At 37.4% G+C, this 10,369-nt stretch overlaps 1 long non-coding RNA gene across 2 annotated transcripts; it reads left to right on the forward strand.

Moving 5' to 3' along the window:
* The first annotated feature begins 1,570 nt into the window (after positions 1–1,570).
* LOC132860397 (uncharacterized) lies at positions 1,571–9,390 on the forward strand. Of its 2 annotated transcripts, none has more exons than XR_009649812.1 (4): positions 1,571–1,829; positions 3,063–3,249; positions 4,657–4,856; positions 6,976–9,390. It is a non-coding gene; the product is annotated as an uncharacterized LOC132860397 (long non-coding RNA). The 2 variants fall into 2 exon arrangements; XR_009649813.1 differs by having other exon boundaries at positions 8,200–9,390.
* The last annotated feature ends 979 nt before the right edge of the window (positions 9,391–10,369 follow it).

The following is a 10,369-nucleotide window of genomic DNA, read 5'->3' on the forward strand; positions in this document are numbered from 1 at the left end:
TGAGTTGGTTTCAGGACAGTTTCGTGTCTCTATACTCCATGTTATTTAAGACAAAAAGGACAAGTCGACCTTCAGCCCTGAGATTGCAAAACCTTCCAGTGTTATCAGAATGCATGCATTAAAACTAAGCTCCAGACTGGACGTGATAAGCGCTGCTGAGCGATCAGGCTAATGGGACAGTCACCGTGAATAACCTTGATCCACAAAGCCTGTGAGCTTATCTGCTGCTCATGAAGCACATGGGTGACACACGTGCCCTGTTCATTTGATCCATTACTGAGGAGTGGGAGGTGTGAGTGAAACAAAAGATGACAGTAAAGGTGCCGTTTGTTCCTGTGTTCCTTCCTCTTTAATCATACTGCTTTATTCAGGTCAGGATTGCAGCGAATGTCCCAGGAAAACTCTGTATGAGCTGGGAATACACCATACAAACACTATACACACCCATTCAGACCTAGAGAGTCACCATTCCACCTTCTGGGATGTATTTGAAAGGTGGGAGGAAACCAGAGAACACAGAGGAATATAATGACCAAAAAAAAAATTAGTCCCACTGTCTGTGATCTGAAATCTGAAAGCAGTGAGAAAATCAAAGCTGAATTTCAGTGACTGAACTCTTTAAATTCTTTAAACTCTTTAAACTCTTTAAACTCTGTGTCTTTTCTGTTGTTGTTCTGCTGCACATTTGGGTGATGGATAACCCATGTTGGTCTTGTGTGTCTCTGTAGTATGCCACACTATTCCACGTTCCACAAGTGAACATTTTATCCTTTTCAGCAAGTTATTAAAAAAATAATTGTTTTCCACCAAAGGATTTCAGATATTGTAGAGGTTTTTCATGCATTTACAGACAGCTCTGATCAGCAACTATTCAATTTAAAAAAATTATGTATTAATCTAAACATTTTATTATTTGATATAAATACAAATTATAAATATATTTAGAAAAAATGATCCCAGAAAAGAACCTGAATAATAATAATATGTAAACATACAAGTTTTTAATATGAGAAAACTGAATATAATTATATTACTAAATTACTAAATATTACTATTAATATTATAATTATTAGTGTAAAATGATTATTCTATTTAACAAAAGTGACTGAATGACAGTGTTGAACTCTTTAGGGTCTCTTTAATGTATAAATCTAATACTGAAACCTATAATACTGATCTAAACTCTATAACATGGAGATCTTACCATGAATATAATCATAATTTAATAATATGAATTAGATCTTTTGTTAATAATGTTAATATTAGCTTAATTAAAATGACAAATAAGTTTGCAATTATAAAGATTTCACTCTTAATAAAATGTAAAGTTGATGACATTCTCCAGTTTCATTTCACTGCTCAAAAACACACATGTAGGTGGATCAGCTCGACTAAACTGATCTCAGGTCTGATGAAGCGTGAGCATGATGCCTTCTGACAGACTGGTGTCTCAGTCCTGGGTGTGTCAATGCCATCCATCGTGCGTTCAAGCAGTACGCTCCAGATCCACCATGAGCCAGAGCTGAGGATAAAACAGTACATGAAGATAATAGAATGAATAAATATCTGATAAGAGAGTTAAAGTAAATACTGAGAATTGAATAAATACTGCCTGCAGTGGAAATTCTGTATGAACACATGGCATGGAATAAGATCACGTCTTTGGTGTCTCATACAAGAAAAGATTCTGAGCTTCCTTTTTTATAACAACTTCCTCTTTATATTGTATGATGTTCAGTGATCAGTGAATGCAGTAACTATCTCCAGTGTACAGCCTCATCTCAGAGACAATTCAGGACTGTGTCTCAGACACTCTGTACACCTGAGCAGTAAGTAGTACGACTAAACACCTGAGACACTTACTGACAAACTATAACTGTATATACATATATTAGTTGCATGCATAATTGCTGATATAACTGCAAATATATTAGAGGCATTAATATAAAACAGGATGATGTTAATTTTCTGAATTGAAGACAGATGATTAAAATAATAATGCTATTAAATATTATGACTCTCATTCCAAGCTTATTAGTTTCAGTGTTTATTTTTAGGGTTTAATGGCCTGAGCTGTTAAACATGATAGGCCTAAAGCAGATAAGGCTCTGGGTTACTGACAGAAGGTTGTGAGTTCAAGCTCCAACACTGCAAACTGTCTGTTTAGCGGTCTTGAGCAAGGTCCTTAACCCTGAATTGCACGTGATAAGAATACTGCCTTTAATTTATCCTAATAAGGAGAGCCAGACATATCATACATTTCATACTCATTTCCCCCTCTGCTTCATGCTGTATTAAATACAGGAATGAAAACATTTTTTGCTGATCATGGGTCACACTACTCTATCATGTAAATGAACACTTGGTTTTAATTTTTGTGGGGTTGAGGCACAGTACATTTGAGATGTAATCCTTCAGTAAACATTTTCATATTAGTAAATATTATTATATGAATCATCTCGTTGTTCAGAGTTGGGACCAGAAGGTGGCGCTACTTGATAACATTATGAGGTAAAACACAGTCGTGCTGCTTCATATATAATATCAGCACCTCTGGATTTATATGTTTGTTGTTATTAGAAATAAAATGGTCAAATTGTGAAATGTTCCGATGTTAATAATAAAAGTAATAACAATAATAAAATATAATAATAATCAAAAATAATAGATTGCAGTTTGCAGAAAAGCTTGCAGTTCTCTTCACTAGTGATATTCTGTTCACACACACACACTCTCTCTTTCTCTCTCTCTCTCTCTCTCTCTCTCTCTCTCTCTCTCTCACACACACACACACACTCACACACTCTCTCTCTCTCTCTCTCTCTCTCTCTCTCTCTCAAACACACTCTCTCTCTCACACACACACACACACTCTCTCTCTCTCTCTCTCTCTCTCTCACACACACACACACACACACACTCTCTCTCTCTCTCTCTCTCTCTCTCTCTCTCACACACACACACACACACACACATACACACACACACACACACATATATAACTAGGGAGAATTTAGCACAAAACTGTCCACTAAACTTCTTCTCTCATCTTATATTCACAGCCTCTTCACATTGGCACAAGCTCCAAGCTCCTTCAAAACATTTCAGTGATTCATTCCTTCATAATCACTGTTCTGCTGATCATCAGCTCCTTCTTATTTACTTTACCAAATTGTTGAGTCCTTGCTGAGTCCCAGCTTTATGAAGTCTTGTCCCGGTTGCATTTTTAACCTTTACAAAAGAAAGCAGGTAAATACTATAAAGCAACAAACTACAGAAATCCCTGTGTGCCAGACTGATATCAGTCTCCCTCATTTGAATAAAAAATACACATGAAATAAATTACTAGCATTATTAGACAAGTTTATTGTGTTCTCTAGATCTATACACTGTAGATCTAGCATGCTAATGGCAGGACCCTGTTGTTAGCCTGTCATTAACCTCACTAGTACTTCACGGCACAGTGTGAGCCGAACAAGCAGGCTTACAGATCAGTCACGTTTTCTGTACAAGAGCCCTCTGAAGCTCATACGCTGTTCTCAGAACTGTCCTTAACTCCCTTTGAGGATTCTACGTCAAGCACACACTCCTACGATAGCCCATTGTGAGCTCATGTTTTCCGTCAGGAAACCGAACGCACCCATCTCATCTGTGAAGAGGCCCTCAGATAATTAGCACTAGCATGGCTAACTGAAGCCTAGTGAAAAGGACAGGCATTCATCGACATTAGGTACAACGTCTGTTGTACACTGATCCCTGACCGAAGACCAGCACTATCAAGTCTTCGTAACACTGTGCTAATGAGGCAAACATTTGATGAGCAGTGTAGCTTCCTGAAGCAGCTGTAGCTTCGTCTGCCTTCCAGCTCTGATAGCCAATTAGTGTGGATGTAAATTCTTGTGATCAGTATCCTTGGGATTTTTGAGCAGTTGTCAGATAAACCAGAGCTTATATCACTTGTTAAACATCTTTGAGTAACAGAGTTGTAACCAGGATCAAACTGTAGTAATGCTAGTGATGTTAATGCAGCTGTTCAATTATACAATAAAATGTCCTGTACATCCGATAACACTTTGATCAGCTCACATTGTAGGTGAAATTAATCACTCCTGAACAACCAGATTTAGGAAATCAACAGATATATTAAATATACTATATTAAATATATATTAAATGTTTTACTTTTTTCATTAAATATTTCTAACACTCTCAACCCACAATGTGTTCAATCTCACAAGTAGCTTCTGTAACCTTTTTTTTCAATATACATTTAAAACGTATAAAATAACTAAATCCTTTTTTTTGTAAAAGTCTTAAACAGATGCATAAACAGTTCGTTTCTAGTTTGTTTGTAATTTGTTACTTTCTGCCACTGAAAGTGGAATAGCAGCTGTACTGGGGTCAGTCATGAGAACTCGATGTGAACTCGAGAAGTGATTAAGTGCTGGATTGTGTCTCGCTCTAAACACTTACCCTGGATGAAAGGCAGTGTACAGAGTTAGAGTACAGTAAAGAGTTAAACAGTAAACCTTCATTTTTACTGTATTGCCTAGAACACATCACTACTGATGTTGTATATCTCCTGAAATACATTTTGATAAAAAAAAATCTTGATTTGTTTTTTTCTAAATTGTCACCTACCGATTCCCACCAACAGGTCAGCTGTAATCAACCAACCAAACAGGATGAGTGAAGACTTACAACAAGACACATGAATCCATCCAGTGCATCATTTCAAATTACTATTCAGATTAATAATAACCTAAATACCCCACTGAATGGAAAGTGCTGCCTGCCCTCGTCCACATGCAGGAGCTCACAGACACCCAGAATTACCCACGTTGATGTGATTGACAGGTGAGTGAGAGTATACCGTCACTCCACCCAGACAGAGAGGTCTAACTATCTTGTCTCTCAGCACACATGAGCACATGTTGGTGTTGTTTGGGGTTGAATGATGATCGTTGTCTTACTTATTTTTCCTTTTGTCGAGTTATTAATGGATCATTGAGCTCTCTGGAGAAGTGAAAGCTCCAGTTTGCTGCCTAGTCCCAATTTTTTGGTAACTTAATTGACTAAGGCTAAAAATGGCAGTGAACATAAGGTTATAAATTAGCTATTTAGCGTTATACAATTTGGCTATATAAAAAGTAGAATATAATTACACTATAGGTAGGACAAATATATAGAAAATATAAAAATACATGAATGCAGATTCACTGACAGAACATTATGACTAGTATGAATAAAGTGCCGATGTGTGTAATTGTAGTGCAATACATGCTGTGTAAAAAAGTCTGGTTCAGGAGGTAGTTGATGTTTACACAAGTCCAGAAAAGTGTTCTTCCAAATTCTGTGTTGTCTTTGTCGAGGGTCTGAATGGCCTGCAGGAATACGCTGCTGCTCCATTTCTCTGTGTTTCCCTTGAGGGAGCAGTATAACAGTATATGATGTTAATCTGACTCACATTATTCTTTTCTCTCGACATGTTGATGCGTCTGGTGACTGTGTGTTGTGCCAGAGGGACAGATAGATTTACACTTCTGTTTATGTTGCTTGGTTTCCTCAGAGTTTTCACATGTCTCAATGTTATCCATGCACGTAAATTAATTCTCCTGTTAAAAAACCTTTTACAACTTTTTACAAATCTCAGCTAATGTTGTTGATGTTGCTGTCTGGTGCTTTGGGGAATCAGAAGCTGTCGCATGAAGTATCATTTCTTAAGGTTTCGTTTTAGGAAAGTGAATATAGTCATTTTTTGCTGTTCAAAGTACTACGAATAAAAATCACAGACATGGAATCAGTTTAATTAGTTCTCCTGAGCTACAGCTTCTACTGTTTTAGAACATACACAAAATAAGATTAAATGTTATAGAGGATGATCTCCCTGCATTCTGGACAGCAGAACAAGTATTTAAAGCTGCATTGCTGTGTAGTTGTATACAGACTTACAATATGTGTATTACAGTTACAAAAGTACAAGACAAGCCTATTTACTCACTCATACTTTAGTGACCGGTAATAAAACTAAAACTATAGTTTAGGATAGACTAAGATAAACTAAAACTATAGGATAAAACTAAAGGGAAAAGTGATTCAGGGAGCAGGATCTGATCCAGGGTAAATAACCAGACAGAGATATGAACTCATTTTTGTCAGAACAGACAGACACAAAAAAAAGAAAAGCACATATTTGCAACATGATTATGAGACTTTGCAGCTTTCATGACATGTAAAATCCAAACAGCCCCCCGACAGGAGTGGTTTCTTTGACTTTAGTTAGAAATATTCGACCCTGGATCAGTTCCTTCAGTCTAAACTCTACTGCACAACTCAGACAGGTGAAACAGACCTGAGTGCTGCACTGCTGTGGACTCGCTGAGATCACATGCTGTGTGGGCATCACTATGACATTCTGTCTAACACCAAAAAGTTCACTGCGTAGGAACATCAGTACAAAGTTCTTTAAGATCTACAAATCTGCGTGAACATTAACAGGATGCTGAAGGGAAAAAACAAGTTAAGCATGCTGAGAGAACGCTCCACGTCTACTATTAAAACATAATGTCAGGTGATTTCCATGGTTATTATTGCTGGTTACCATAAATAAAACACTAAGCAAAGGCAAATTAGTGATTGTGAAGAGGAAAAAACACTTTCAGAACACCAGAGCATGAATGCAGAAGTTCTGAAGCAGCTCTGTTTCCTGCATATACCCAGTGGAGCTATTTGTCACAGCCTGGGACAGTGAACTCTCATCATGATATTCATGAGATGCTCTTCAACTCTGCCTGATGATTTTAACGTTCATTTTTTTACAGTTCATTTTACATTTACTCAGAGAACTATATTATTATTATTATTATTATTATTATTATTGGTCACACAGTGGTGCAGCTTGCTTCAGGGTTCAAGGTTTGTGCCTGTGTAAAGTTTCTCTAAAGTTCCTTCTTACAACCCAAAATTATGTCTGTAGGTGGATTCCATCAATCTGTTCTCTACATCACTTTCGTATCCTAGTGGGTCACAGGGAACTTGGAGTCTATCCCAAGAAACTCTGGACAGAATGCCAGTATATAACAGGCACAATCACACACCCTCAGAAATACTGTACCAAACAACCCTGTCTTTGGACTGGGGGAGGAAGCTGGAGAACCCAGAGGAAACCCCCAAAGCACAGAGAGAACATACACAGGGCAGAGGCAGGATTCAAATCATCAACCTTGTAGATGTGAGGCAAGTGTGCTAACCACCAAGCCACTGTGCATCATTAGTAGGTGGACTGTTCAGTGTTAATGAGTGTGTGAACGTGACGACTTCCCATCCTGCCTGTAGTCCTAGATCACACCTAGTGTTCCTGGCAGAGGCTCCAGATCCCATCGTGAGCCTGACCATTTTTTTATTATTATTAAATATATTATAAAGAATATATTATTTATTAATAAATTATAAATAATAGTAAGGAGAATAAGACGAAGTTATCATTCAGGAAATGAAAGCAGAGTTTTTGGTTTGTGTCTTTTGTTAATTTATTTTTACTTTTACTTTCATAATTTTGGATCAGCTCATACTGGGTTTATGTATTTTTACTTTAGTGTTGGAAAAGAATCTGAAGCTATAGGTAATATTTTACCTGAGTATTTTCCGAGAGATAATAATAATCATCACGTGAATATTTATAATCATTATTTCAGTTGCCAGCTCTGCCGTACACTGAGCTATACATTTGAGTCACGAGTACAGCTCAGCTTGACACGTCGCCCTTCACAAGATGCCAGGAAGATGAACGTCGAAGCATCAAGCATCTCTTCTACTTAAAAATTCTTTTCTGTACTTTTTTATTCTGGCATCCAAGTAGTGGAATGAAACTCCCATCTGTCCAAACACTCGAGCCCCTTGCTGTCTTTCAGTATAAAGACCCATCATGTTAATAAGCGCTTAGAAAAAACAACAACATTTAAATAAATAAATAAATAGATAGATAGATAGATAAATGCAAATAACGACAAGAAACTGTTTCCACATCGCAATATCAACCATGTGCTATATAAATCTAATGATAAAACATTTCTAATCAAAGTTTAGTGCAGAACAAAACATGAACATGGTCCAACCTGTAACTTCTAATGTTACCTGAGTTAGCAGTTCTTTAGAAACCAGTTTGAAAAATGATTGTTTTTTTTTTTTTCATCTTTTGTAGAAGATCACATCGCATTGAGATATATGTCCACTGAGACAGGGAAGGGGTTCTCATAGAGACTCAGAGGACTCAAGAAAACAACACTCATACATCAGAAGCATACTCGGAGGAGGATCAAACCATTTTGTCACGGAAAAGAAAGTCTGTACTCCCCCCTCTTCTCCCACCATAGCAGCGCTTTACACTTGCCCTGATGAATTGGGCCACTTTCATTGTAGTAGCGGTTTGAGGTAGAATGATCTCTCATTTCACTACGATGACAAACTCTAGTGTACTGAGATGAATGTGGACCTCACAGCACACAGTTTCCACCTCGCTGACCCAGCGCACAGTGTGGTTTTGAATGAAGGCAGGCCAAAGCATTAAATGTGGCAAGTAAGGGAAGTACTATTTATAGCACACACGTCTGTACGGAAGTGTCACTTATTACTACACAGTAATACGTAACTATCACAGTTCCATTTTAAAAGCTTATTTATTGTCTATTTCATGTTCATTTATCTATTACTTGTATATTTATTTCAATTTAAACCAAAAGAAATTGTGCTTAATGCTGAGTGAATGACATCATACATTGACCTCATACACAATACACCATACAGGGTGTAATATGTGACATCATACGAGAATGAGAATAGATGGTATTTTTACACAAAACAGTCTCTAGAGTTAACACGGAATGGTGAAAATGTCCAGTGAGCAGCGGTTTTGTGAGTGGAAATTTCTTGAGAAATTGTAGAGAAGAATGTTTACTTCTTCAATTTTTTTACACATCTGAGCAGTTGAGGGTTAACGGGCTTGCTCAAAGGCCGGGTATCTGGTGGGGGGTTTGAACTCACAAGCTTCTGATCAGAAGACTAATCATCATTAATATTCAGCTACTACTCAATAATCACGCTGAGAAAAGCATCTCATAAATCTTGAAGAAAATGCATATGTTCCACTGTGGCCTTGTTCCCCAAACAAAGGCTGAGAATAAGAAGAAAAATGTGTTTCCAATGGCTGAATGTTTGGGCTAGTTTCTGGTGTTGGTGAGTGTGGTTAGTGAGATTTACTTGGGGTGGCAATGTTTTGTTGATATCTGGCAACACCAGCTTTATCAAATAGTGAACAAAATACAATTGGAATAACAATCTGCACTACAGTCAGAAGATTAAACACAAAATCACAATAAAACACAAACGTAATCTCGATGGCATGTTTTTTTTTAATTTCCTCCAAATCATTTTTAAATAATGTCCCATTTCCAATAAAATGTACAGATTATTAGCTTTGTAAACAAGACAGCATTTTTTGCTTTGTTTTGTTTTTTAAACCATGGTGCTCTTAGTCATATTTGTCATAATCATAATTTTAGCAACATGTGCAGCTTCAGAAACAGCCTTAAAAGGGCAGCTTTTGACCTTTTGCACTGAGAGTTCTGCCTGGCGGGTTTCAGATCCTTGTTTAGAGGCCTGTGGATTCCCCCTGACTGCTACGTGCCCTTCTGCTCTTTACTTCATTCTCTGCCCCCGCATTACCTCTTTGGGCCACTGAAAGATGCCCCAAAATCCATGTTTGTATTTGTTGGTATATATTTTCTTCTTTACTCCTCTCTCTACCTTCTTCTCCATTTTTTCCACACCCACGCTTTTGTGATCTCGCACCAGTGAGAAGCTCTTGAGAATCGTCTCTTTGATCAGAGATATTGTCTGCATGCAGCTCATTTCAAGGCTTCAACCTTGATCCCCATTTTCTGTGATAGGACACTTCCTGTGAATAACTTGAAAGAAGTGAAAAAAGATTCTGTGCCACAAACAAAAGTGAAACCGATATGTCTGATTTGAGTCTATCGGGGAAGTAAAGTGCTGCTACAGTTAATATGAAAAGGGAACATAGAAAAAAAATCATGGACTTATGCCAAGTCAATAAAAGTGTCAGAGCTTAAAGCAGCCTCATCAATTCAGCATTTAGGGAATTGCACCATACCTCAGATTTCATCCCAACATTATTGCGTTAACGTTTACATACGTCAATTATTTACTATAATTCAGTTTCATGTGTACAGCAGTAATTAGAATGATTTGTGGAGGAATACTATGTTAATATCCTATTGGGCTTCAACCATACAAGAAACCCTGAACCCTGATCACAGGGTGTTGGTGAAATGTCGGACAGATTATCCGATGTT

The sequence above is a fragment of the Tachysurus vachellii genome, chromosome 2, assembly GCF_030014155.1.
Source record: "Tachysurus vachellii isolate PV-2020 chromosome 2, HZAU_Pvac_v1, whole genome shotgun sequence".
Taxonomy (NCBI): Eukaryota; Metazoa; Chordata; class Actinopteri; order Siluriformes; family Bagridae; genus Tachysurus; species Tachysurus vachellii.